General features: G+C 43.6%; 1 protein-coding gene across 4 annotated transcripts in view; it reads right to left on the bottom strand.

The window, feature by feature from the left end:
- CHD6 (chromodomain helicase DNA binding protein 6) overlaps positions 1 to 26694 on the bottom strand; it is a 586770-nt gene extending 560076 nt beyond the window's left edge. For 3 of the 4 annotated variants that reach the window (XM_029614845.1, XM_029614844.1, XM_029614846.1), the window contains exon 1: positions 26532 to 26694. The gene's annotated coding sequence lies outside the window, so the exon portion shown is untranslated. The remainder of the gene's footprint in view (positions 1 to 26531) is intronic. The other variant, XM_029614847.1, reaches the window with a different exon arrangement.
- Positions 26695 to 27324: the final 630 nt, after the last annotated feature.

Genomic DNA, 27324 nt, shown 5'->3' with positions numbered 1-27324 from the left:
TTAGCACAGTTTTTGATACTGCCCTAATGAGTTCTCAATTTGCCTCTCTAGTACAACAAACCAGGTTTCTATTTCATTTTTTCCCTTATCTTATAAACCATTCCAACTCATTCAACCCAAACATCACAATGATAATCCTCAGCTGAGGGCCACACCAGAGCTCCCTCCAGAATCCTACAACTAGGTGTCACCACTGTACAATGACTGGGATTCCTTCCTTCCAAGAGCTGTGAACCCTGACTCTTCAGCATCCCCAGCACTGACTGCCCCAGGAAACTCAAGACCTGATCCAGGAATTGATCCCAGGTCCTACACTGTCACTGAGCCGGCATGGGCAAATTTTTGGTACATGCCTTTGTCTTCTGAAAAAGGAAAATCAAACAATTAGTGTGGAAGGATAGATGTATTATAAATGTCCATATGATTCATCAAGAGTTCATAACAACTTTTATTCAAAACAGTGGAAAGGGTGTCAGCATGTAGCCCAGAAGTGTTTATATGCAAATAAAGGTCCCCTGACACGGACTGTTTCGAAAGAACTGTGTCACGAGGGAACCCAGACCTATTAGAAATGCTCTGGATATTGAGAGATTTGGAAAACACAAGTTCAGGTTGTCATTGTTGGGCATCCATTGTTCAGCTGACACGGGCAAATTGTGTTTTCCAAATCTCTCAATATCCAGAGCACTTCTATTAAGTCTGGGTTCCCTCGTGACACAGTTCTTTCGAAACAGTCCGTGTCAGGGGACCTTTATTTGCATATAAACACTTCTGGGCTACATGCTGACACCCTTTCCACTGTTTTGAATAAAAGTTGTTATGAACACTTGATGAATCATTTGGACATTTATAATACGTTTATCCTTCCACACTGATTATTCTTTGATGGTCGGATATTACACCTATTTCTGCTGCCTTTTGAAAAAGGAAGCCACATTGGCTCACCCATTCACTTCAATTTAAAACGTTCCCCTTCTTCAGCATTTCTAAACAGAAATACAATATGAGCTTTTAAAACTTGTGAACACAGTAAATAGTTTCATTCTTTTCACAGGACAATGAACACCATCTAAGTTCAATGAATATAAATTGATGTATCATGTTACCAAAATTGAGTATATGTGGGATCATTTTACATAAGAAGTGCCACGTTGGGTCAGCCCAAGGTCCATCGAGCCTACATCCAAGGGACTGTGGCTTGTGACCCACTGTCAGGCAGACCAGGTCACAAGTATCCAGCAGATCCCCTAGTTGACCTACTCAAGTCCATCTGGCTAATATTTGTTTATGGGGGTTTTCTTTCAGGAACTTGCCCAATTCTCTTTTGAGCCCCACTATGTTGGTTGCCTTGACCACATCCTCTAGCATCAGATTTCATAGTTTGTACACTGAGTGAAAAAATATTTATGATTTTTTTAAAATCTATCAGTTGTTAGTTTTATGGAGTGTCCTCTAGTCCTAGTATTGTTTGAAAGGTTAATAACTGTTCCCCCCCACTCACGATTTCATAAATCTCAATCTCCTCTATCATCTCTTTTCCAAAATAAAGAGCCCTAATTTGTTTAGCTTTTTTCCATAAGGAAGTTTCTCCATCCTCTCATTTTTGTTATCATGGGCTTGGGTGAGTGGAACCTGAAAGCACCTATTGACAGAAGCAAGGCTCCATACACGATTGTGAGGCAGAGATGTGATCAAGCAGGCAAGGTCCTTCAGAGGCAGATGACAAGCAAGGATCAAGGCTGGTGGCAGATAAATGCATTGTTAGGAACCAGGCCAGGTCTTAATCAGGGAATCTGATACAAGCACAGCAAGATGCACAGGAACTAAGGAACTGGACGTGTTACTCAGGCACCTGCCCAGAAGACTGAGCTTCTTTATATTAGAGCAGTGCTGTCACCAGTCTGCACATCAGGAAATATTAGGCGTGTGCCCTATAAAGTTGGTGAGTTACTGCAGGCCCTTACTCAGAGCAGCAGAATGCAGCTAAGAAGCAGGATGCCGGAAGCCATGCTGAGAGGCCTCAGCAAGTCACAAGATATAATGCAGGACCTGGGACCTTGAAATAAGAATGCCAGCAGTGGTGTGGAGCCCCATGATTGGGGGCATATTAAAATACACCCCCCCAGGGGAAAAAGGCAATGAAATCTTTTAATCAGTATTTGAGCGTTGAGGTTTTCCACTAGTTTCCATAACCCTTTCAAGGTTTCTCATCACCATTGAGTCAATGATGTCACTGATCTCAAATTCTGCTTCAGGGACAAATGATATAGTAGTGGGAGGAGGGGTTTTCTTGGAATATCTATTAAAAAAACAATGCCCTAAGCTGTGAGACTTGGAAGGAGTTAGGAACACAAAGAGGGGGTAATCTTGACTTCAAAGGTCACTGGGTTAATTTGTTTTATAAGCTGATACGGTCCGATAAATCTAGGAGCGAGTTTGAAGGGGGGAATCTTGAGTCAGATATTTCAGGTGCTGAGCCAAAACTTATTTCCTGGAGCAAACTATAATGCAGGTCTACACTTCCTGTCAGCACACATTTTGTAATAGTCAGCTGCTCTCCTAAGCATTTGAGTAATCTCCCCAACTTCTTGCAAACTGGAAGAGAGGAGATCTGCCGCTGGAGTCTCTGTGGAAAACTGGAGAGGTAAATATACCTTAGGACATCTGCCATATACAAAGTAAAAGAGAGAGGATCCAGCAGTTTCACTGACTCAATTATCGTAACAAATCTCAGCCCAGGGGAGCAGTTGCATCCAGTCATCCTGCCTGACCAACACATAGCCTCTAAGAAAATTCTCAAGGATCTGGTTGACCCTTTCCATTTGGCCATTAGATTGAGGGTGACAGGCTAATAAGAAAAGTTTAATATCACATCCAATTTCTTGCAGAAGGCAGGCCAAAATCTCAACATGAAGTTCACAACTCGGTTGCTGACAAAATGTTCTGGAAGCCCATGTAACTGGAATATATGCTGGAAAAAAATGACAAGAGAGGCTTAGGGCTGAAGGCAGGCTTACAAGAGAAATAAAATAGGCCATTTTAGAGAATCGATTGATTTCCCAGATAACAGTGTACCCAGAGGAAGACGGTAGATCATCACCTTCCTGTATGTATATGAGGTTGTATGCTGCCCAAAGATCCAATTTGGTTAAAAATGAAGCACCTTGAAGCCAGTCAAACAATTCAGATATCAAGAGCAATGGGTATTTGTTTTTTATTGTGATCACATTCAAACATCGGTAACTGATACATGGGCGCAAAGAATCATCTTTCTTACCAACGAAGAAGAATCCTGCCCCCACAGGGAAAGTGGACAGTCTGATGAAACCTCTCTCGAGATTCTCCCTGACATACCGGTAGCTTCCATCTCAGAGATGGATAATGAGTACACTCTACCCCAAGGAGGTGTTTTACCAGGCATTAGGCCTATGGCACAATCATATGGGCGATGGGGTGGGAGAGTCTTAGCCCGTTTTTTGCTAAAGACTTCTGCAAAAGGTATGTATGGCACAGGCAAACCTGGAAGAACTTGGAGATACAAAAAGAAGAGTTGCATAGAAGAATAAACAAGAGGCAGATTATTCTGAAAACAATGGATGCCCCAGTAGAGGATATCTCCATTTGGCCAATTCACGACTGAGCTGTGTCACTGTAACCAGGGTAAACCGAGTAAAACAGGGTTTACTGCCTTCTACAGTACAAAAAAGGAGATTCTTTTTTCATGCAAGAGTCCCACTTGAAAGGTCAGCGGTCCTATAATATAATTTAGTAAACATAATGACAGCAGAAAAAGGACTAGAAGGCCCATCCAGTGTGCCCAGCAAGCTTCATATGGTAGTATCTGCCACTCCAGTTCCCCTTTTTCCCCAACCTTAGGGATCCACAGTGTTTATCCCATGCCTCTTTGAATTTGTTGACTATTTTCTTCTTTACTATCTCTTTCAGAAGGGCATTCCAAGCATCCACCAAACCTTCTGTGGAGAAATATTTCCTGACATTGGTTCTGAGCCACCCCCGGAGTTTTATTTCGTGACCCCCTAGTTCTACTGTTTCCTTTCCAAAGAAAAAGGTTTGAAGTTGGTGCATCATTAAAACCTTTCAGGCATCTGAAGGTCTGTATCATATCTCTCCCCTGCACCTCTACAGACTGAAAAAAATGCAGACAGAATTTTTTAATGATACTAGAGGTATATGAAAATTTCCCACCAGGGCTTCACTGACGAAGTTGTCAGTGGCACGGATGTCCAAAAAGGCTTCTGAGTTTCTTTATTTCTGAAGCCCAACTGAACCAGCAAACAATTTGTCATGGGGAGGAGGGTGAGTAATGCCTAGGATTGCCCCTCCCATCAACCCTAGGCATGGGTGTTTACCAACTTCTGTGGATAAGAGGCAGCTTAATGACCCTTGCGTACGCAGTATAAACAGAGGTTGTACAAACTTCGCTGGTGCTTCTCCTCTTCCAATAACTTGAATCTCCCTAGCAGCATGGATTCCTCCTTAGAAGCGAACTGTGAAGGAGACTGGGTAGCAGCATAGGCCTTTGAAAGCTGGAAGGATCCAACAGAAGAAAATAGGATAATGCATAAAACGTTGGCAAGTTAAATGGAAGACATTGATAAGACAGGCTAAGAGAGAATTTGAAAAGAAGTTAGCCGTAGAGGCAAAAACTCACAGTAAAAACTTTTTTAAATATATCCGAAACAGAAAGCCTGTAAGGGAGTCAGTTGGACCGATAGATGATTGAGGGTTTAAAGGGGCACTTAGAGAAGATAAGGCCATCGCGGAAAGATTAAATGATTTCTTTGCTTCGGTGTTTACTGAAGAGGATGTTGGGGAGGTACCCGTACTGGAGAAGGTTTTCATGGGTAATGATTCCGATGGACTGAATCAAATCACGGTGAACCTAGAAGATATGGTAGACCTGATTGACAAACTGAAGAGTAGTAAATCACCTGGACCGGATGGTATACACCCCAGAGTTCTGAAGGAACTAAAAAATGAAATTTCAGACCTATTAGTAAAAATTTGTAACCTATCATTAAAATCATCCATTGTACCTGAAGACTGGAGGATAGCTAATTTAACCCCAATATTTAAAAAGGGCTCCAGGGGCGATCCGGGAAACTACAGACCAGTTAGCCTGACTTCAGTGCCAGGAAAAATAGTGGAAAGTGTTCTAAACAAACATATAGAAAGACATGGTTTAATGGAACAAAGTCAGCATGGCATTACCCAAGGCAACTCTTGCCTCATAAATCTACTTCACTTTTTTGAAGGAGTTAATAAACATGTGGATAAAAGTGAACCGGTAGACGTAATATACTTGGATTTTCAGAAGATGTTTGACAAAGTTCTTCATGAGAGGCTTCTAGGAAAAGTAAAAAGTCATGGGATAGGTGGCGATGTGCTTTCATGGATTGCAAACTGGCTAAAAGACAGGAAACAGAGAGTAGGATTAAATGGACAATTTTCTCAGTGGAAGGGAGTGGGCAGTGGAGTGCTTCAGGGATCTGTATTGGGACCCATACTTTTCAATATATTTATAAATGATCTGGAAAGAAATATGACGAGTGAGATAATCAAATTTGCAGATGATACAAAATTGTTCAGAGTAGTTAAATCACAAGCAGATTATGATAAATTGCAGGAAGACCTTGTGAGACTGGAAAATTGGGCATCAAAACGGCAGATGAAATTTAATGTGGATAAGTGCAAGGTAATGCATATAGGGAAAAATAACCCCTGCTATAGTTACACAATGTTAGGTTCCATATTAGGTGCTACAACCCAAGAAAGAGATCTAGGCGTCATAGTGGATAACACATTGAAATCGTCGGTTCAGTGTGCTGCAGCAGTCAAAAAAGCAAAACAGAATGTTGGGAATTATTAGAAAGGGAATGGTGAATAAAACGGAAAATGTCATAATGCCTCTGTATCGCTCCATGGTGAGACCGCACCTTGAATACTGTGTACAATTCTGGTCGCCGCATCTCAAAAAAGATATAATTGCGATGGAGAAGGTACAGAGAAGGGCTACCAAAATGATAAGGGGAATGGAACAGCTCCCCTATGAGGAAAGACTAAAGAGGTTAGGACTTTTCAGCTTGGAGAAGAGACGGCTGAGGGGGGATATGATAGAGGTGTTTAAAATCATGAGAGGTCTAGAACAGGTAGATGTGAATCGGTTATTTACTCTTTCGGATAATAGAAAGACTAGGGGGCACTCCATGAAGTTAGCATGTGGCACATTTAAAACTAAACTAATCGGAGAAAGTTCTTTTTTACTCAACGTACAATTAAACTCTGGAATTTGTTGCCAGAGGATGTGGTTAGTGCAGTTAGTATAGCTGTGTTTAAAAAAGGATTGGATAAGTTCTTGGAGGAGAAGTCCATTACCTGCTATTAATTAAGTTGACTTAGAAAATAGCCACTGCTATTACTAGCAACGGTAACATGGAATAGACTTAGTTTTTGGGTACTTGCCAGGTTCTTATGGCCTGGATTGGCCACTGTTGGAAACAGGATGCTGGGCTTGATGGACCCTTGGTCTGACCCAGTATAGCATGTTCTTATGTTACCAGGTGAGCCTCGTGTCTGGAGGACTCCCATTCTCAGGACCTCTCTTGAAACTGAATATTAATTTTCACACATAGAGAGATAAGATCATCCAGGTTGCCAGGATTGTCACAATTAGCAAGTTCATTCTTGACCCTGTCTGCTAGGCCCTGTCAGGATATGGATAGCTGTGCCTCTTCATTCCAAGAGAGTTCAGATGCCAGGGTATGGAATTTTACAGCATACTGCCCAACAGTCATGGAGCCTTGTCTCAGGTGAAGACATTCTTCAGCAGAAGAGGATGCTAGAGCAGACTCAAAAAGCTTCCTGAAGCGGACCAGGAATACTTGGAGAATAGTCAGAATGGGGTCATCTCTCTCCCTTAATGGGGGAAGACCATGCCAGAAACTGACCAGAGTGTAGAGATTATAAAAGATACTTTTGCTCATTCCGAAGCAAAGTTGGCCAGCTGGAGCCCAAAATCAATCAGGCACTGACTGACAAAGCCTCTTTAGGTCTTAGGATTACAGTCACATCAGGGTGGCAGAGGTAAGCAAAGGACAATGGAGAAATTATTTACCTGATAATTTCATTTTCCTTAGTGTAGACAGATGGACTCAGAACCAATGGGTATAGTGTATTTGTGCTAGCAGTTGGAGACAGATCAGATTTCAATCTGACGTCAGCCCCTAGTACATATACCCCTGCAGGAAGTGCAGAACCTCAGTATTCTTCCTTGCAAAGCATTGTGGATATATGTTTGACTGACCGATTGGTTAATTTGATTAACTTGTATAACTTCGTAACTATATAAACGTTATAACTTGATTAACTGGAATAATTTGAACTGGTCGATTGAGTATAGCTGGAGACTGCCAGGAAGCTCAACCGGAAAGCGTCGACACCCAGCCGAGTGGAGACCTAGGTAAACGAAAGGAGGCTTACCCTTGAATTATTTGCAATACCATGCGTGACGGCAGCCAAGGGCGGGCTGCTGAGTCCATTTGTCTACACTAAGGAAAACGAAATTATCAGGTAAGTAATTTCTCCATTTCCTAGCGTGTAGCAGATGGACTCAGAACCAATGGGATGTATAAAAGCTACTTCTGAACCGGGTGGGAGGCTGCCTGTGACCCACTTAGTATTGCCCTTGCGAATGCCGTGTCCTCCCGAGCCTGAACATCCAGACGGTAGAATCTGGAGAAGGTATGGATGGAGGACCATGTCACCGCCCTGCAGATCTCGGCAGGCGACATCATTCTTGTTTCTGCCCAGGACGCTGCCTGGGCTCTGGTTGAATGGGCCTTGACCCATAGAGGTGGAGGTTTCCCTGCTTCTATGTAGGCCACCTTGATAACTTCCTTGATCCAGCGGGCTATGATTGCCCGCGAGGCTGCTTCCCCTAGTCTTTTCCCGCTGTGAAGGACGAAAAGGTGGTCCGTCTTCCGTACGGGTTCTGACATTTCCAGGTATCTGGAGAGGATTCTGCCAACGTTGAGGTGACGCAGGTTACGGATTTCTTCCGAATTCTCCAGGGCTCCCGCCGAGGGAAGCGAGATGGTCTGGTTCAGATGGAAGTGAGAGACCACTTTGGGAAGGAATGACTGTACCGTGCGCAGCTGGATGGATCCTGGGGTGAACCTAAGGAAGGGCTCACGGCAAGACAGTGCTTGTAGTTCAGAGATGCGTCGCGCTGAGCAAACTGCCAGGAGGAAGACAATCTTCAGGGTCAGCTGACGGAGAGATAGGCCTCGAAGAGGTCTGAAGGTGGATCCAGATAGGAAGTTCAGGACGAGGTTGAGGTTCCACAGAGGTACCGGCCACTTCAGCGGTGGGCGAATGTGTTTGACTCCTCTCAGGAAACGTGACAGATCCGGGTGAGAGGCTAGGCTATCACTGTCGTCCCTGGTGCCGAAGCATGCCAGTGCTGCCACCTGTACCTTGATGGAATTGAGGGACAGTCCTTTCTGAAGTCCGCTCTGTAGGAACTCCAGCATCACGGGAACTTTAAGTGAGCGTGTCTTGATGTCGTGATCTTTGCACCAGACCTCAAATATTCTCCAGATCCTTATGTATGTTAGCGATGTGGAGAACTTGCGTGCTCGGAGGAGGGTGTCTATTACCGCCCCCGAGTATCCGCTCTTCTTCAGGCGAGCCCTCTCAATGGCCAGACCGTAAGAGAGAATTGAGTCAGGTCCTCGTGGACGATTGGACCTTGTTGTAGCAGGTCTCTGAGAGGGGGCAGGGGTAGAGGGTTCCCTGCCAGCGGTCTTTTCATGTCTGCGTACCACGGTCTTCTTGGCCAATCCGGGGCCACCAGAAGAACTAGTCCCTTGTGTAGCTGTATCTTGTGAATCATTGCGCCCAAAAGGGGCCACGGCGGGAAGGCGTATAGTAGAGTCCCCGGTGGCCAGGTCTGTACCAGGGCATCGATCCCTTGGGATTGTAGATCCCGCTTGCGGCTGAAGTATCTGGGTACTTGGGCATTGGTTCTCTTCGCCAGGAGGTCCATTTCCGGTGTTCCCCACTGGTTTACTATCATCCGGAAGGCTGCGGGAGATAGCTTCCATTCTCCTGGGTCTAGACTTTCTCTGCTGAGGAAGTCCGCCGTGATGTTGTCCTTCCCGGCGATGTGGGCAGCGGAGATCTCCTGTAGATTTGCTTCCGCCCATGCCATCAGTGGGTTTATCTCCAGTGACACCTGTTGGCTTCTGGTTCCCCCTTGCCTGTTGATGTAGGCAACCGTTGTGGCGTTGTCGGACATCACTCTGACCGCTTTGCCTCGGAGTCTTTGAGCGAACCGCAGGCAGGCGAGTCTGACTGCCCGTGCTTCTAGGCAATTGATGTTCCATCCTGCCTCTTCTGCGTTCCACTGCCCTTGGGCGGTTAGTTCCTCGCAGTGTGCTCCCCATCCCCGCAGACTGCCGTCTGTCGTTAGCAGAGTCCAGGTTGGGGATGACAGTCTTGAGCCTCTGTTCATGTGGCTGGGCTGCAGCCACCAGCGTAGTTTAGTCCGGACTGTACCCGGGAGAGGTAAGCATACGGTGTAATTGTGCGACCATGGGTTCCAACGGGACAGCAGTGAGTGTTGTAGAGGCCTCATGTGGGCCCTTGCCCAGGGGACCACTTCCAGTGTGGATGCCATCAGCCCTAGGGCCTGCAGGTAATCCCATGCCGAGGGTCGCTCATCAAGGTACTCCAACGATTGTGAGGGCTGCAGGGAACTCTTGTTCGTGTTGACCACCCATCCGAGGCTCTCCAATAGAGACTTGACTCTGTTGGTTGACTGGATGCTTTCCTCTGGTGACTTTGCCCTGATCAGCCAGTCGTCCAAGTAAGGATGTACGAGGACTCCTCCTTTCCGCAGTATTGCCGCCACTACCACTATCACCTTGGTGAATGTCCGTGGTGCTGTGGCTAGCCCGAAGGGTAGGGCCCGAAACTGGTAGTGATGGCCCAGGATCTTGAAACGTAGGTAACGCTGGTGTTCCTGATGAATTGGGATGTGCAGGTACGTCTCTCAGGGAGGTGAGGAACTCTCCCGGCTGTATTGCCTTTATTACGGATCTCAGGGTTTCCATGCGGAAGCGGGGGACCTTCAGGTATCGGTTTACGGATTTGAGATCCAGGAATGGTCGGAATGTTCCCTCTTTCTTGGGAACGAGAAAATATATGGAATAATGACCAGAGTTTATCTCCTGAGAAGGTACCGGAGTTATGGCCTTGAGGTTCAGTAGCCTGGCCAGTGTAACTTCCACTGCCGCCTTTTTGGTGGGGTCGTGGCAGGGAGACTCCACAAACTTGTCCGGGGGGGGGGTGCGTATGAAGTCCAGGTAGTACCCTTCCCGGATGATGGCTAGGACCCACTTGTCCAAAGTTATCTCGACCCATCTTTGGTAGAATAGGGCCAGTCTGCCCCCTATGGCTTCCCTTGGATGGGTCGGCTGATTCTCATTGCGGAGCGCAGCAGGGCCCTGAGCCCGAGCTGTTTCCCCTCTTGTTGTGCTTGCTCCGAAAGGACTGGTTCCTGCCCGGAGGGCGGGGCGCCTGGTAGCTGCTCCTGTATGGGTTGAAGCGCTGCAAGCTTCTGCCCCTGGAGATCCTGGAAGGCTGTCGCTGGACTCTCCTTGACTTGTCTTCCGGAAGGCGCGGTACTGGGGATTCGCCCCATTTGCCTGCCATCTTTTCTAAATCGCTGCCGAACAGAAGTGATCCTTTGAATGGCATTCTTGTGAGACGTGTTTTGGAAGATGGGTCGGCCGACCAGCTTCTGAGTCAGAGCTGTCTCCTGGCCGCCACCGCCGATGATACTCCTCTGGCCGCTGTGCGTACGAGGTCTGAGGCTGCGTCTGTTAGAAAGGATAGCGCTGGGTCCAGGATATTTCCCGGGGTGCCGTTCCTGGCCTGGGATAAGCAGGCACGTGTCACCACGGTGCAGCAGGCCGCAATCTGAAGAGACATAGCGGCCACGTCAAATGACTGCTTAAGCATAGCTTCCAGCCGGTCATGCATGTCCTTGAGGGCTGCTCCTCCCTCCACCGGGATGGTGGTGTGCTTGGAGACTGCGCAGACCATGGCGTCCACTCTTGGGCAAGCGAGCATGTCTTTGGTTGCTGGGTCCAGGGGGAACAAACTGGCCAAGGCCCCCCCTTTAAAGGCAGACTCTGGGGTGTTCCATTCCAGGTCAATAAGCTGTTGCGCGGCTCACAAGAGCGGGAAATGACGGGAGGTCTGTCGAAGGCCTTCCAGAAATGGGTTCTCCTCGGAATCCCCCTGGGTTTCTGAAACCGGGATCGCTAGTTCTGCCAGGCATTGGGAGACCAGGTCCGGGTGCTCCTCCCTTGTGAAGAACCGCCTCATGGTTCGGTGGGGTTCTGTCCCTGGGGGGAGTTCTCCTTCTTCTAGAGGTTTGGCTTCATCTTCTGAGAAGTCCATGCCCTCAAAGGAAGGACTACTTGGCAGTAAGGGCCTATGCCTGGGTCTTGAGGGGCCTGGGGCATAGGGGTCCTCCTGCGACGTATGTGGTTGGTCCGCCCGGGAATCCTTTTGCATCCGGACAAAGGCATGAATCCCCTTGAAGAGTTCCACCCAAGAAATAGATGAGGGGTCCACATTGAGTGGCGCTGTTTCCCTAGGAGCCTCCGGCTGGGAGGGGGTCCCGCTGGGTGTTGCTAGCTCCAGGGAGCCCCCTGAAGAGCTAGTCCCCGGCCCTGGGCGAGTCTGAGCTTGTGGTGGATCTCCCAGGGCCTCCTCGCATTGGGTGCATATAGCGTTGGCTTCCTGGCTCTGGGCGGCCCTGAGGTGGCATGCTGAGCAGAGGCCTAAGGATTTTACTTCAGATCTTGGCGGCGTCGAGGTTGCCTGCGCGTACATGTTTCGCTCCGGAGCGCCTGGTCGCATGCGTGGACTTGAGCGCGTATTAGTGCGCTTAAATCGGGTTGTGCGCGTATCTGTGCGCTTAACCCCGGATGTGCGCGCCAGTAGTCGAGTGCGCGTAGTCCGTGCGACCGGGACTTGCGCGTGCCGCTTATGCGTCTGAGTGTTCTTGTGCGTGTAACTTAGGCGCAGAAGTAGGTTTGTGCGCACAGGTAAATTTGTGCGCTCAGCCGGTGGCGATGAGAACAGCGAGATTAAGCCAAGATGGCGACGGCGACCATGCGGGCAAGATGGCGACTACCCCGGAGGGTCTCCACGTGGGAAGCCCTTGGAAATGCCGGGGTCTGGCCCTGCTAGGGCGGATCAACCCGGTGGCGCTGGCTTCGGCCGATGGCCTGCGCTCGTCCTCAATCCTCGGAGACCGGCACAAGTAAAGCTTTCTACCTTACCTTATCTTCGGCGCTTCCCAGTCTCGTCCCGGGCGGTCTCCAGCTGCAGGGGGAGAGGGCAACTACCTTCACCGCTGCTTTTGAGGGTGCACCCGCTGCCTCTAAGCAGCGCCCGAACTCGTCTCGCTCGGGGGCTAAGTCCTCGCCGCGAACGGCTCTGGACCGAGGCTGCCTCTATGCCGCGCCCGAGCCCTTCTCACTCAGGGGCTAGGTCCTTGCCGCGATTCGGCCACCGGACCGAGGCTCTTACCTCCAAGGGACCACGGAAATCACCTTGGGAAACTCAACTGGGGGAGGGACCCGAGGGTATCACCGCAGGAGTGCGGGGCTCGTCTTCAGGTAGGAATTTTCTTTAAAATTTGGTAGAACGCTCAGCGAGCGTGAGATAGCTCCTAACTGCTTTGGAGACGGAAAATACTGAGGTTCTGCACTTCCTGCAGGGGTATATGTACTAGGGGCTGACGTCAGATCGAAATCTGATTCGTCTCCAACTGCTAGCACGAGTACACTATACCCATTGGTTCTGAGTCCATCTGCTACACGCTAGGAAACTGCAATTTATTTAGTCACAAAGACAGGTCCTTAGAAGACCCAAAAAAATATGGTCTTGATTTTTTTGCTGTTGTTGGACTGTCAGAGATCCTGCAGAAATTCCAGCAGAGAAACATCATCGGGGACCATGGCATGAGCAAACTGTCACGGACTTGGGCAAGTGAACTCTGAAACCGCTGACTGACAGAGCCAAGGATCATGAGGCAGAGACATGATCACACAGGCAAGTTCCGTTCCGAGGCAGAAGACAAACAAGGATCAGGGCCAGTGGCAATGGACGCAGAGTCAGGAACCTGACCAGGTCTCAGTCAGGGAAACAGAGATAGGAACAGTAAGAGGCACAGGAACTAAGGAACTGGATGTGTTGGTCAAGCACCTGCTCAGTGGACTGAGCTTCTTTATAAGAACATGCCATACTGGGTCAGACCAAGGGTCCAATCCAGGCCATAAGAACCTGGCAAGTACCCAAAAACTAAGTCTATTCCATGTTACCATTGCTAGTAATAGCAGTGGCTATTTTCTAAGTCAACTTCATTAATGAAGGCTAAAAATTAAAAAAAACACACAATAAGTTTGAGATGAAGGGTTTGGCAGGGGAAAGTCCAAATAGAAAGAGATGAAAGGCACTGCAGGAGTCAGTGGGAGTGGAGGTGAATTTGAGGCTCTGCTGCCTCCATACAGTAGTAGCAGACACTTCATGCAAGTAAAGTTTGAGCAATTGCTAGTAGGGTTTTGGCAAAATTTGTCAATGTAAATGGGTAAAATATTACAATAAAAAATTATAAACATTTGCTGCGCTGTGAAAACACAGCTGCAGTTTTCACATTGTGAGTGGTTAAATGTTGCTGCCCCAGTCCTCGTTATCATTTGGATGAGACTGTTCTTTTAGAAAAGAATTTCTACTACTGCCACCTAACACCTGGCATCAAAGCTTACAGAAGAACTCATGCTGGAGATATCAAATTCTAGAAAGTGGGAGACATTTAAAAACTGAGACCAAAAAATATAAAAAAAACACAGCAAGTGAGTTTGCACAGTTCTGAAATATATCTTTTGCCTAATTTCTTATATATGACAACAAATAGGACACAAACATGTCAGTTTAAGACCCATCTTGAAACAAGGATTATAGGATCTCCAATAGCATTATTTCACAAAGGGAAGATCCTATTGGACAAGCCGGTTTTTTTTTTAATGAGGTAACAAAAGTGTTAGATCAGAGAAGTGCAGCAGGCGTTGGCTATTTAGGTTTCAGAATGGCTTTTAACAGTGTTCATACAGAAGACTAGTAAGCAAGCTGAACAGTATGGGGGAAGGACAGAAAGCTGTAAATTAGGTGAGGAACTAGTTGAGCAGCAGGATGCAGTATGTGGCAGATGCAGAGAAAATAATCACAGAATAGAGCAGACAAGGATCCTAAGGCCGATCAAGTATGCCCAGTTTCATTCTTTGTGCAATGCCATAGACCCCAGTTGATCCAAGGCCTTCCCTTCTTCATCACTAGGGATCCTTTGTGCTTATCCCCAGGCTATGAAGAATTCCATTGCTGTGTTTGTTTCCACCACTCTTTCATTGAAAAAAAAAATTGTATGTTACTCCTGAGTTTACTCCCTTTAAGCCTCATACTGTGACTTCTTATTCTAGAACATTCTTTTGTTTCAAAAAGATTTGCTTATGTCCAATATACACCTGTCAGCAAGCCCATTGCCATTGGCACCTCAGGCAGTCTAGTGAGTGGCTTGCCCCAATGATCTGGTGGGCTGGCAGGGATCCCCCTTAATGACACCATTGCACACTAACAGCCATGTAAGGATTTTAAAGTGCTCCTACCACCACTATAGCAGCTACAGTGAAATGGAGTGCTGCAGCCCCGCCATCGGACAAGGCTTGTCAGTGCCCTGGGCAGTTTTCCACCTCCCTGCTCCTTCGGATGGCCGTGCCTTTAAAAAATCTGAATGTGTGTCATATCTTCCCCCTATCTTTCTCCTCTCCTCTAGCATTTATTTAGGCCCTGAGTTTGCACCATTTTTCTTAACAACTCAGCAGTTTCCTTCTGCTCCTTTCAGCTTTCAGCACAGTCAGAACCAGTGCTAGGATCCTGGTGCCATAAGCCTTCAATCACAATTTCAGAGAAATTTCTCCTATTTAATACCCTCCTCCTCCCAAGTCTGATCATTGCAGCAATAATCCCAATGCCACAGACCATGAACTAGAGCACCTTTCGAAACCCTGCAATCATGGGCCATTACATGTCACCCTTGAGCAATGATGACTATCACATCTTTCCCTCCCCCAAACCAGCTGCTAATGCCCTTCCTAGAGTATTCCCAGTCCAAGCCAACCCAGGCAGCAAAAGACAATTCAGGGATCAAATCAGGAGCCTTCCACATAAGCCAATGAACTGGCCCAATTCTACACCATTTTAATAGCAGTTCTCTGAACCACATCTAACCTGTCTATATACTTTTGGAGTTATGACCTCCAAAACTGAGCAAAATAATTCCACATAAGGTCTCACCAACAACCTGTAGAGAGAGGCATTACCTCCTCCTTTTTTTATTTGTATAATGTTATGCTTCTCCCTAGGATAGCAGGAGGGATGGGGGGAGGGGATCAGGAAAAAGAGAAAGAGTTCCAGACATCATCCTGTTGACAAGGATTACTCCTAGGGAAATTCAATGGAACACAGAATTTGCACCACAGAATTCTCCTCCCATGCAGAATTAGGTAGGGCGACCAGGAAGCAGCAGCATCTGCCGCACAGGCCAGAAGCCAGAGAAGGATAAAGTGGAGGTGGAGTGTGAGACATAAAGAGAACACTAGAGTGATCTGAGAATGTGTAGAGAGACAGTAGATCAGAGGAAAGGGAACTGAGCAGAGGGGAGCAATAAGTCAGCTGGGGCAGTGGACAGAGTGAAAGAGAGCTGAGTGGAGGGGGGCAAAGAGAGAGATGGTGGTTAAACCTGGGGGAGGGAGGAGCAGTGGGAAAAATAAGGAGACTCATGGCAGGTAGGAGAGCTTATGCTTGGGGAGGGGTTCAAGATAAAGTGGGGGAGAAAGAGATGGGGGGAATGGTTGAGGACGAGCCTTATAATGAAGGAATTCTACATTTAAAAAATTACTTATTCTGCATCTTTGAGTAAAAACATTTTTTCTGTATTGCATTTAAAATTATTACTCAATGATAGTGATTGTATTGGCCTGTTTGGGCAAATAAAGCATGCAGAATGTTTTTTTCATGCAGTATTCCTCCAGGAATAACCAATGGATCTTTCCTGTAGGTCAGTCAGTGTTCTGGCACTTACACAGCAGTTTCAGGCACCATCATGAATGAATTCCCTCTTCCTTCCCCACCCGTTATACAAGTAAGCAAAATCCAAATGTTTCCATGTATGGAAACAAATGGGAGTATTTCTGACTCAGATATACTCCGGTTATTGCTTATCTTAAGTGCTGTACATAAAGACAAAAAATACAGGTATTTATTTATTTATTTAACATTTTTATATACCGGGATTCATACAAGATATTGCATATCATCTCAGTTTACAGTGAAACTGAACATAAGCATGAGAGCATGCTAATTACATGGAACATAAAATGCTAATATGTGACTATTAGGTAACTAATAGCCACTATTGTGGCTAATAGGTAACTATGTGACTTCTCCAATTTTTTGGTGACGGGTGCTAATACAGCCTCAACTTTATTTTAGTTCTTTTTGGTGAAGGTCAAGTTACCAGTGATGTATTCCCAGGGCTCACTGATAAAGCCTGATTCTTTTCAATATCTTTATTAGTGACATTGCTCAAGAACTTGAGGGGAAAATATGCTCATTTGCAGGTGACACAAAAATCTGTAATAAAGGTCAACACACAGAAAGGGGTGAAAAAAACTGAAAGAATGGTCAAGAGTTTGGAAGAGGAACTTTAGTGCTAAAAAGGTGAAAAAATCATGTATTGTGGTGTTAAAATCTATTATTCACATATCAACTAGAAGAACAAGAACTGGAAACTGTTAAACTAGAAAGATCTAGGACTTATTCTGGTAGGTGGTTATCTATAACATAGGAGATAAATCTTTTCTTCACTAAGTCTCCTCATGAATGAAATAAATAAAAAGTAGCAAAAAAAATAAATCTAGGATTTTTCAAATAATTTGGTAACTAGAACAAAATAAATCTCTGGAATTAATTAGGCTTTCCCTCAAAACATAATTTCTAACCATTTATTTCCCTCTATATTATAGTGAAAATAATATTAAAAATATACCAAACTTCAGACCCAAAACAAGAAGTTGTAATATAGCTGATCACACAGTGTATGAACAGCAATGTTGTGAAAACAATACAATGAGGTTACCAGCTATGCAACAGTTGCCTCACAATAGTTACATGGATACCATTCAGCACCTCAGGGTTGGATAGATAGGGATAACCCCCCCCCCCCCCCCCCAGAGTGGTTTTGTGCTATAATTAGTATAATCTAAATTACTCATAAACTGAAAAACACAAAAATCAGAATTTTTCCTCTTTCGTGCAACTTCTCTCTCTACTGTTTTCTATCAGCCTCAATCCTAGCTTCTCTCCTTAAATCCGTCATAACCGCTCTCTTTACTCTTTTCACCTGGCTGTCCTCAGAAGAACTATAGGGGTACTGGTCATTTAGATTAGAAGACCAGGACACAAGTTTGCTACTTAGCTACTTTCAGTATTGCTTTCCCTACTGAAGACTAAATGAAACCCCCTCCCCAATACTGCAAGAGCTGCTTTAGCAGCTCTCGGAGCAGCAACCAGAGGTGGGAATGGAATCTGGAAGCTCTGCTTGGTAGCACAAAATGCCAACAATGGACTCGCACTAGACTTTTCTAAACTGTCTTTTTAAACCTCAACTTTTAAACAGCCAACAACTTTGATTTCCCCCAAAGCTTGCATAGAATCTGATGGTGGCCAACTGATATACAAATAGCTGATAATAGCCAATGCCTTGAACAACAGGGGATTTGCTTGCAGGAGTGCACATTTGTCAGCATTTGTATGCATGTTTATTTTGACTACACTCCTAAACTTGGAATAAAGCCGTGTGCACATCTTTACCATGAGCGTACCTTATTACACTGGGGCCCTAGTTAGCCTATTTATTATATGAATACAGAGTTGTTCCCCAATGCAGAGAGATGTGTAGGCTTTATTCATGTTTTCTTAATGCCTGAAATATAACTTCTGGTCAGAAGTGGAGTAAAGATTCTGGGGATGTTTTGATTAATAGAACCGAACCTGGAGTTTGTAGTGCAGGTTCCCTGTACTCAGGATTTATATCCATAAAATATGATACATACAGATAAATCATGTGTGTCCACATTTCAGATTAGCATGCATTTTTCAATTGACAATGCATTAGCATAGCATTAGCTTACTGTATCAGCAGTTAACTTGTTTTAGTGTGAGAGTACAAAAAATGTGCACTCAAGTTCAGTGCACATTTTTTACTCACATCTTATTACACTGGGGCCTGATTGCCAACTGTCAGTAAATGGAGTTGAGGATTACATATCGGTACATAAAGGGGTGAATCTCAGCATATTAGATCTAAAATGGCAAGGCTGAAATGTGTGTCCATAAAATAAATAAATAAAAGTTAGGTTGTCAGTAAAAATCATGTTTTTCAACATTCTACAGCAAGTTAGCAAATTCTATGGCAATTATATGGCAAATCTGCATAAGTCACACCTCTGATTATGCAAAAGAGTGGGTTTTTTTTTACATTTCATGTTGTTTTTAAACAGAGAAACATGACAGTAGAAAAAGACTGTATGGCCCATCCAGTCTGCCATCCATCCAAATAATTTAGGATTATAACTGACATCATTTCCTTAGAGATCCCCTGTATTATCTCATGCATTCTTGATTTCAGATCCTGTTTTTGTCTCTACCACTTCCACTGGAAGGCTGTTCCATGCATCCACCACCCTCTCTGTAAAGAAATAATTCTTAAGATTACTCCCAAGTCTACCCCCTTTCAACCTCATCGCATGACCTCTCGTTCTAGAGCCTCCTTTCCTTTGAAAACAGCTCACCTCCTATGCACGGAGAATATCTATATCATATCTCCACTATCTCACCTTTCATTTAGGGTTTACATGTTTAGATCTTTACATCTAACCCCATATGCTTTAGAACGAAGACCACTGACCATTTTAGTAGCCACCCTCTGGACCGACTCCATCCCATTTATATCTTTTTGAAGGTGCGGTCTCCAGAAGTATGCGCAGTATTCCAAGTGAGGTCTCACCATGTACTTATAAAGGCGCAATATCCCCTCCCTTTTTCTGCTGGCCATTCCTCTTCCTATGCAGCCAAGCATCTTTCTGGCTTTTACCATCAATTTAACCACCTGTTTGGCCAACTCAAGATCATCAGATACAATCACCCCCAGATTCTGCTCTTCCTTTCTGCTCAGAAGAAATTCACCTCCAATACTGTACCTCTCCTTTGGGTTTTTGCATGCTAAATGTATAACTCTGCATTTTTTAGCATTAAGTCTTAGCTGCCAGTCCTTAGACCGTTCCTCGAGTTTCGCTAAATCCCTCCTCATGTTTTCCACACCTACTTGGCTGTCCACCCTGTTACAGATTTTGGTATCATCGGCAAAAAGACAAACCTATAAACTATATACAAATAAAAAATATATCAGGTACAAAAAAATTATCAAGTTAAGGCATATAAGTTCCAAAGTTAACTGTGAAATATCACTTTTATTTATACTTTCTTGAGAAAAACTCATACTCGAAAGACAAGGACTATGTATGCTAAAAATGCCCTCAGCATCAGCAGTATGTCATGCTGTTAATTACACAGAAAATGATGTACACACACATATATTGGAAACATGGCATGAATTGGAAACAGGGGAAGAATTAATACAAGTTCGAAACTCGTCAGCAGTAGTGCCAGTCTTCACGGCTTCTAGGAATTGAAATTAAATGCTCTCAGCAACTGTGAGACACCAGCAGTTGGAGACTTTCAAAAAATCCATCCAGGTCTTTGTAGCCAGTGTATGGTCAACCATATATACACAATTGCAAGAACCTTTGCAAGAAATTCTTCTAAAGAGATATATTCCAGGAACTTTATCAAAATCATCTTTGGTTTGATTTAAGAGATCTTTAAAGGATCAAACATTCTGTTTTGTCTGTCCACTCCATCTCTCCCGCCTCCTGATCCTTTCAGGACAGGAGAAAGAGAGTTGGGGAAGAACAACAAGAGGAGGAGAAGAAGCAGAGGGGCTAGATTAGGGTGCAGAGTGCCTCTTTCATCTAGTCCAGCCTCAGTCTCACATCCCTCCTGTTGCCTGCAAGCTGTTTGCCAGGGGAGGAGCTGGTGCAGTAGCAGAGAGAGATTACAGGCTGAAGGCAGGCACCCTGTTGCTTTCTTCAAATGACTGAAGAAATGGATGGGGAAGCTTCCATCAGAAATGTCTATTGTGCGTCATCAAGCTAATTATTCGGTTTCTCCCACAGCCACACAATTATGAGAGCCTAGGGACACTGGCAATCCTGTTACCAACTATATGGTTTCAGTATATTCACTAACATGGGCAGGGTCCGATTTAGAACTCTGGCATCCAAAAGCACCCTCAGGGGAAATAGGTAGTCGGATTAGAGAGCAGAAGGTGATTAGTAGGGATGTTCCTGTCTGGGTTCTCCGCCATTCTGCACCACCCCTCACCCCCTCAACATCCTCTTCCCAATCATCCCCCTCTGGATTGGGGCAAAAGTAGAAAGATGATCAGCACTGGGTTGGTAAGTCAGTACATGCTCACAGACCCTACCCCCTTCTTCTGTACCTAAGAAAACTTATAAGAGGGGTGGGTCCACTTCTGGGCCTGCGAGTGTGCAGTTCACAGGCCCTGTGCTGACTGACGTTCTATTGCAGGAAAGACAGTGCCTAGATCCCTGCCAACATGCTTTGAATTCAGGGACAGCTCTGGTGGCAGGATCAGGTGGCACCTTAGAAATCTGGCATCATAAGCAATAGTTTACATTGCCTAAATGAAAACCCAGGCCTCAACACTGATGAAATGCAACAACTAGGGACTCAAACTATAGCACACTGGACACACTTTGGTAATTAGCTTCACTTCATATCATACTGAAAACAACAGTATCATATTTCTATGGATCATCAAGGGCTGAACCTGCAATAGCCAAAAAACGATTCATTGTGAATCCTATAACAATGTGGTGGAAAGCCAAATCACCAAACCTATGAGCACCAACAAAATGATTTGGCAAAAATTCAAAGTCCACAAATATTATAATCTTATAAGAACAGCTTATAAGATTTGTGGAGTTTGAATCTTTGAAAAATCATTTTGTTGGTGCTCATTGTGAATTAATGGAAAAACATTGAGATTCGGAAATCTATCACAATGACTGTAATATGGTAGTTTCAATGACATCTTCACTGTATCCACGAACCCTCCAACAGAAAGTATAGTGCTGCCCCACAACACTGACTCCAGTATTTCTTAGAACTCCTGCTCAATCAATCCTGAATTATACAGTATGATAAAACACACAGCATATCACATCATAAGAATTGCCATATTGGGTCAAAGGTCCATCAAGCCCAGTATCCTGTTTCCAACAACGGTCAATCCAGATCACAAGTAACTGGCAGGATCCCAAAAGCAAACAGATTCCGCACTGCTTATCCTAGGGATAAACAGTGGATTTCCCCAAGTCCATCTTAATAATGGTTTATGGACTTTTGCTCCAGAAAAGTGTCTAAACTTATTTTTAATTCAGCTTTCACCACATACTCTGGCAATGAATTACCAGAGCTTAATTATGCAGTGAGTAAACAAATGCTCTCTTTTAAATGTACTACTTAGTAACTTCATTGCATGTTCCTAGTTTTTATACTTTTTGAAAGAATAAACAACTGATTTTGCATTTATCCATTCCATTCTGCTCATTATTTTATATACCTCTAACATATCTCCCCTCAGCCATCTCTTCTCTAAGCTGAAAAGGCCTAACCGCTAGCCTTTCCTACTAGGGAAATTGTTCCATCCCTTTTATCATTTTAGTTGCTTCTCTCTGTATGTCTTCTAATTCTGCTATATCTTGTTCAAGATATAGTGACCAGAATTGCACATAATACTCAAGATGTGGTCGCACCATGGAGCAATACAAAGGCATTACCATATTTTCTGTTTTATTCTCCAATTCTTTCCTAATACTTCCTAGAATTCTATTTGCCCATTTGGCTGCAGCTGCATACCGAGTAGAGGATTTCAATGTATTATCCACAATGACACCTAGATCCTTTTCCTGCGTGGTGACTCCTAATGTGGAACCTTGCATTCTGTAGCTATAATTTAAATTGCTATTCCCTAAGTGCATCGCTTTGCACTTGTCCACATTAAATGTCATCTGCCTTTTGCATGCCCAGTCTCCCAGTCTTGCCAGGTCCCTCTTACAATTTCTCACAATCCTCATGTGATTTAATCAATTTGAATAACTTTGTGTTCTCTGCAAATCTGATCACCTCGCTTGCTGTTCCCATCTCTAGGTCATTTATAAATATGTTAAAAAGCAGTGGTCCCAGAATAGATCCCTGGGGTACTTCAGTAGTCACCTTTCTCCATTGAGAAAACTGACCATTTATAGCCCCACTCACTGTTTCCTATCCACAACAGGAAACTTCTTCCTATCCCATGACTTTTTAATTTCCTCAGAAGTCTCTCATTAGGGACTCTATCAGACACTTTCTGGAAATCCAGATACACTTTATCAACTGGCTTATCTTTACTGCATGTTTATTTACACCTTCAAAAAAAATGTAGCAGATTGGGGAGGGAAGACTTACCTTGGTCAATCCATGCTGATTTTGTCCCATTTAATTAAATTATAACTATGGATTCAGTAATATTTTTCTTTATAATATTTTCTACCAATAACAGCAGGCACACTGGTCTACAGTTTCATGAATCACCCCAGAACCCTTTTTAAAAATTGGCGTAATGTTGGTAACTCTCTAATCTTCAGGTACTGTAGATGATTCTAAAGACAGTAATTTGTAAACTAACAGCAGATCTGCAATTTCATTTTTCGGTTATTTCAACATTTTGGGATGTATACCCTCTGGTCCAGGTGATTTGCAATTCTTTAGTATCTTCCTCAGTAAAACATAAACAAAGACTTAATTTAGTCTCTCCACTATGGTCTTGTCTTCCCTAAGTGCCCCTTTTACTCCTTGATCATATAATGGTCCAACTGACTTCCTCCCAGTTTTGTTTTTTTTTTGCTTCTAATGAAAAAGTTTCTATTATGAGATTTTGTATCTATGGCTCAGATTCTTTTCAAATTCTCTCTTTTTTCTCAATGCTTTGCATCTAACTTGCCAGTGTGTATGCTGTTTCTAGTCTTCTTCATTTGGATCCCTTTTCCATTTTTTGAAAGATGTTCTTTTAGCAATAAATAACTCTCTTACTTCACCTTTTAAACATGCTAGTAGTCGTTTAGCCTTCTTCCTACCTTTTATAATGCATGGAATACATTAGGTTTGGTGCTTCCAAGATAGTATTTTTAAACAACATCCATGCCCACTGTAAACACTTAACCTTGCCAGTTACTCCTTTCATTTGTTTCCTAACCATTTTCCCAGTTTTATCATAATATCCCTTTTGAAAATTAAACACTACTGAAGTAGAGGTTTTTAGTGTCTTTTCTCTAGTTATTAAATCAAATTTGATCATTTATTTTATTTAAAGTTTTTAAAGACCGACATTCGTTAAGGACATCACATCGGTTTACACAGAACATGAAAGCAGCTTAGAAGGCTTTACAGGGAACTGAGATTAAAAAAACAGTATATCTAAACCTTATAATATCTAAATTGGAACTATAACTTTAACAATAAGTTATGATCACTATTGCCAAGTGGCCCCAAACCTGTTATCTCTTGCACCAAATCTTATTTATATTCTGCATTTTGGTATGTCAAATTGGATTACATTCAGGTACTGTATTCTCCTGAAAGGGCTTACAATCTAAGTGTGTACCTGAGGCAACAGAGGTAAAGTGACTTACCCAAGGTCACAAGGAGAGGTAGTGGGATTTGAACCTGTTTGACTCAATAATCTCTTTAATCTATAATGCCACCCCCTTCACCAATTTGATCTATTCTATCATTGCAATTTAATTTATACCCCTTATCACAGTGTCCCATTGGTTATCCTCCTTCCAGCAGGTCTCCGAGATGCCAAGTATATCTACCTCTTCATTCCGCGCTACCACTCTCTCCCATCTTATTTTTTCAGATGCCTAGCATCTGTATACAAACATTTCAAAGTATGTTTTTGGTTTGAATTAACTTATCACTTGAAAAGGACAATTTGGAATCTTTCAACTGTATTATTCAATAGTTAACACTGGCTACAAATATCACAACACATTGGTATCCTGAAAAAAAGAAGCTATATAAATAAGTTGGAGTTCTCGCATCTCTGGCCTCTTCCATTATTCAGTGGTGATGTCCTAAACCGTTGATAGGTTGGAGTGGTACTGTCTTATTCCATGATACCGGTCTCTTAGCCTTGTCTTTCTTCTCAGTGTATTCCCTCATTAGCAATTTGCCTTCTTGCATTTTGGAAAACATTCAATGAAATATTTTCAAAAATGTAAATCTCAAGGAATAAACCTGTTAGAATTAGGTGAAGCCTACCCTTTCACCAACCATCACATTATACTGTTATGCCAGAGTACCTAGAAACAAAACAAAACTTTCAATTTTCAATTTCACATTAATGTTTCCTAATCTACCGACAATATGCTGAATATAACACTCTGAATTTCAACAAAACTGTACTAGGGACAAATGGTCAGAAACTATGAAGTGACCATAAATGGTCACAAATGAGATACTGAGAAACAGGAACATGTGAAAACTGAAAATGGAAGAAAAAAAAAAAAGAAAAGAGGTACATTCAGCTTGAAGTATTACATATCTTCAAGTATTCAACATATCCATGATACATATGCAACTATCTAATAGCAACAGACTACTGTTCCAACTTTTGTGACATTGAAAATTCACTCAGACTCCAGATATGTCATTCACAATGTTACTAGTAACTCTCAATGGTAATACTTTTCTATTGGTTATTCTCTGTATGTATATAAACACATTCATATCTATATCAGTGGCTTGCAAGCATCATATCAACATTAACTACAGACTCCCATCAAATTGTTTAAAAAATGTTTCAACTTATAAAGCACCTCACCAATCAGGCTTGTGTTTATTGCACTATTTCCATACTCTCCCATGATGAGATCAACTTCATATCCTTACTGTTTTATACTCTACAATGTGTCCTAGCGAAAAATAACAATCAAGTTGATCAGCAGCTTCAAACATAAAACTGATTAAGGTCTTCAATCACCACAGTTCAGCACCATGGACTTTGCAATCCAGCAGGACATGTGGTCCAAGGTTATCCTCTAAACTGTAGAAAATGCAATTCTAATTAGAAAATGGAAATACCATTGGGGTAGATTTGCAATGCGATACCAAGTACTTTATACACTATGCAGAACCTCAAGGCAATGAACATAACAGGGTGGTAGTGATGGGGTAAGTATCAGATACAATATGAAAACTCACACTATATCACAGCAGCCACATCTCATTCCATTGGATGCTATGCTGGCCACAGAGGCAGACCAGCATGCATCTCATGACTGATATGTTCTATAGTACACCTCTCATATGGTCAATATAACAAAACAATATTGCGGTAAGCCTTCCCATTGCTCTGTACAAAGTAAAACTTTGACCACAAATTGCAGGCATTTATCTGGGCAATGAAATCATTCCCTAAAATAAGTTTTAAAAATGTAAATCTTTGTTTTAAAAAAAAAAAAAATTTTGCAATTTTTTTTTATAATAACCACTAGATGCATGGCAAAATAAGAGAGGCAGTATTACAAATTAGCAAAAGAAAAATGTGGATTTTCTGCTCCCTACCTGTCCCCTCCATCCATCCAAATATGCAAAGCACCTCTCTCAGAACTTGGAATGCTTGCAGGCTTTGATATGATTTTCTGCTGCTGCAAATTGCAAGCAGGTAATTGTGCCAGATCCCAAGATGCATGCAGGCATGCATAGGAAGGCTGCAGTTTAGAACTGGACCCATGAAAAACAAAACCAAAAATGCCCTCAGTGGCCGAAGCTTAGGCTCTGGAACACTCTCTTAGCCCAAGAAGGCTCCCAACTCCTCAGAGAAGAACAGAACACTTACCCGCATCCCACTGAGGCTACTTCCAAGCAGCTATCTCCTGTCTAGGGCACAGGCTTTATTCCAAGGACAGAAAATAACACGCCATGACAGTCTCTAGGAAAAAAATGCATTAAAAATTCTCCCCTCCGAAAACTGGACCCATTTCCACAATCCCTAGCCAGCTTAAAACCTGCAAATCGGAGTTCATTCATAGGGATGCCTAGGCAGAGGAGGCAGGACTTCCACCTCCAGCAGGGCTGACAAACTAGGAAAGAAGCTTAGAAAAATAAAAGTTAAGAGAAGAACTTACCTAAAATGGCTACTGCAGCAGCCAAAATACAAACAGCTATTATTTGGTGAAGTTTAGCTCAGACACCCTGCAAGGACATCCTAACCCGGTGCAGGCACGCCTCCTCTTTGCTACCATTGGCTGCCGGTCTCCACAATCGGGGTAACAGGACGGGAGATTGGAAGTTCGGCTGCCAAACAAGTGGTGGTCGTTTCAAGGTTGGTTGGCGGGCGGTTATTGCTAGCTCCATTGTGCTCTTATTTGCATGTATGTGATCTCGTCTGGGATTGGCTGGTCGGTGGGCAGGCGGAGTTGTAGGTATTCAGCAGCAGGATTCAGCCTTGCTCTCTCTGCTCCTCTGGTTTTGGAGTCTTCCCTTTAGACTGTTACATATACACACGGTTATAGAATGGTTGGATCGTTTTGTGTGACGTAAACTTTCGAAGCCTGTGCGATTGCCCCGGGTATCATTGCTGATGTTTTAAATGTAGGATATTGTTATATTTTTACCTGGACGCAGAATAAGATGTACAACGTTGAAATTGCTCTATTGAGGAGAATATCGGACCATGTGTGATGGGAATTAGGGCCATGTGGCCTAAAGCCTCTTTTAAATGCATTCAATTGATTTTTTTCTTCGCAGAAAGAATACAAAATAAGTCATTTTTAACAAAATATGTTACTTGCCCCCAGTATTTTTCTTCTGTGCCTGTAAGGCTGTATGTGCTTCCTGCTGCAGTTTTAGATCAAAGAAACTTCATGCAGCAAAACAGAAATAACAAATAACTGACATCTGCTTGCCACATAACTTTGT

The sequence above is a fragment of the Rhinatrema bivittatum genome, chromosome 8 (genome assembly GCF_901001135.1).
Source record: "Rhinatrema bivittatum chromosome 8, aRhiBiv1.1, whole genome shotgun sequence".
Classification (NCBI taxonomy): domain Eukaryota; kingdom Metazoa; phylum Chordata; class Amphibia; order Gymnophiona; family Rhinatrematidae; genus Rhinatrema; species Rhinatrema bivittatum.
Note: the sequence above shows the minus strand (reverse complement) of the source record. Positions and strands in the feature narration are given on the sequence as shown.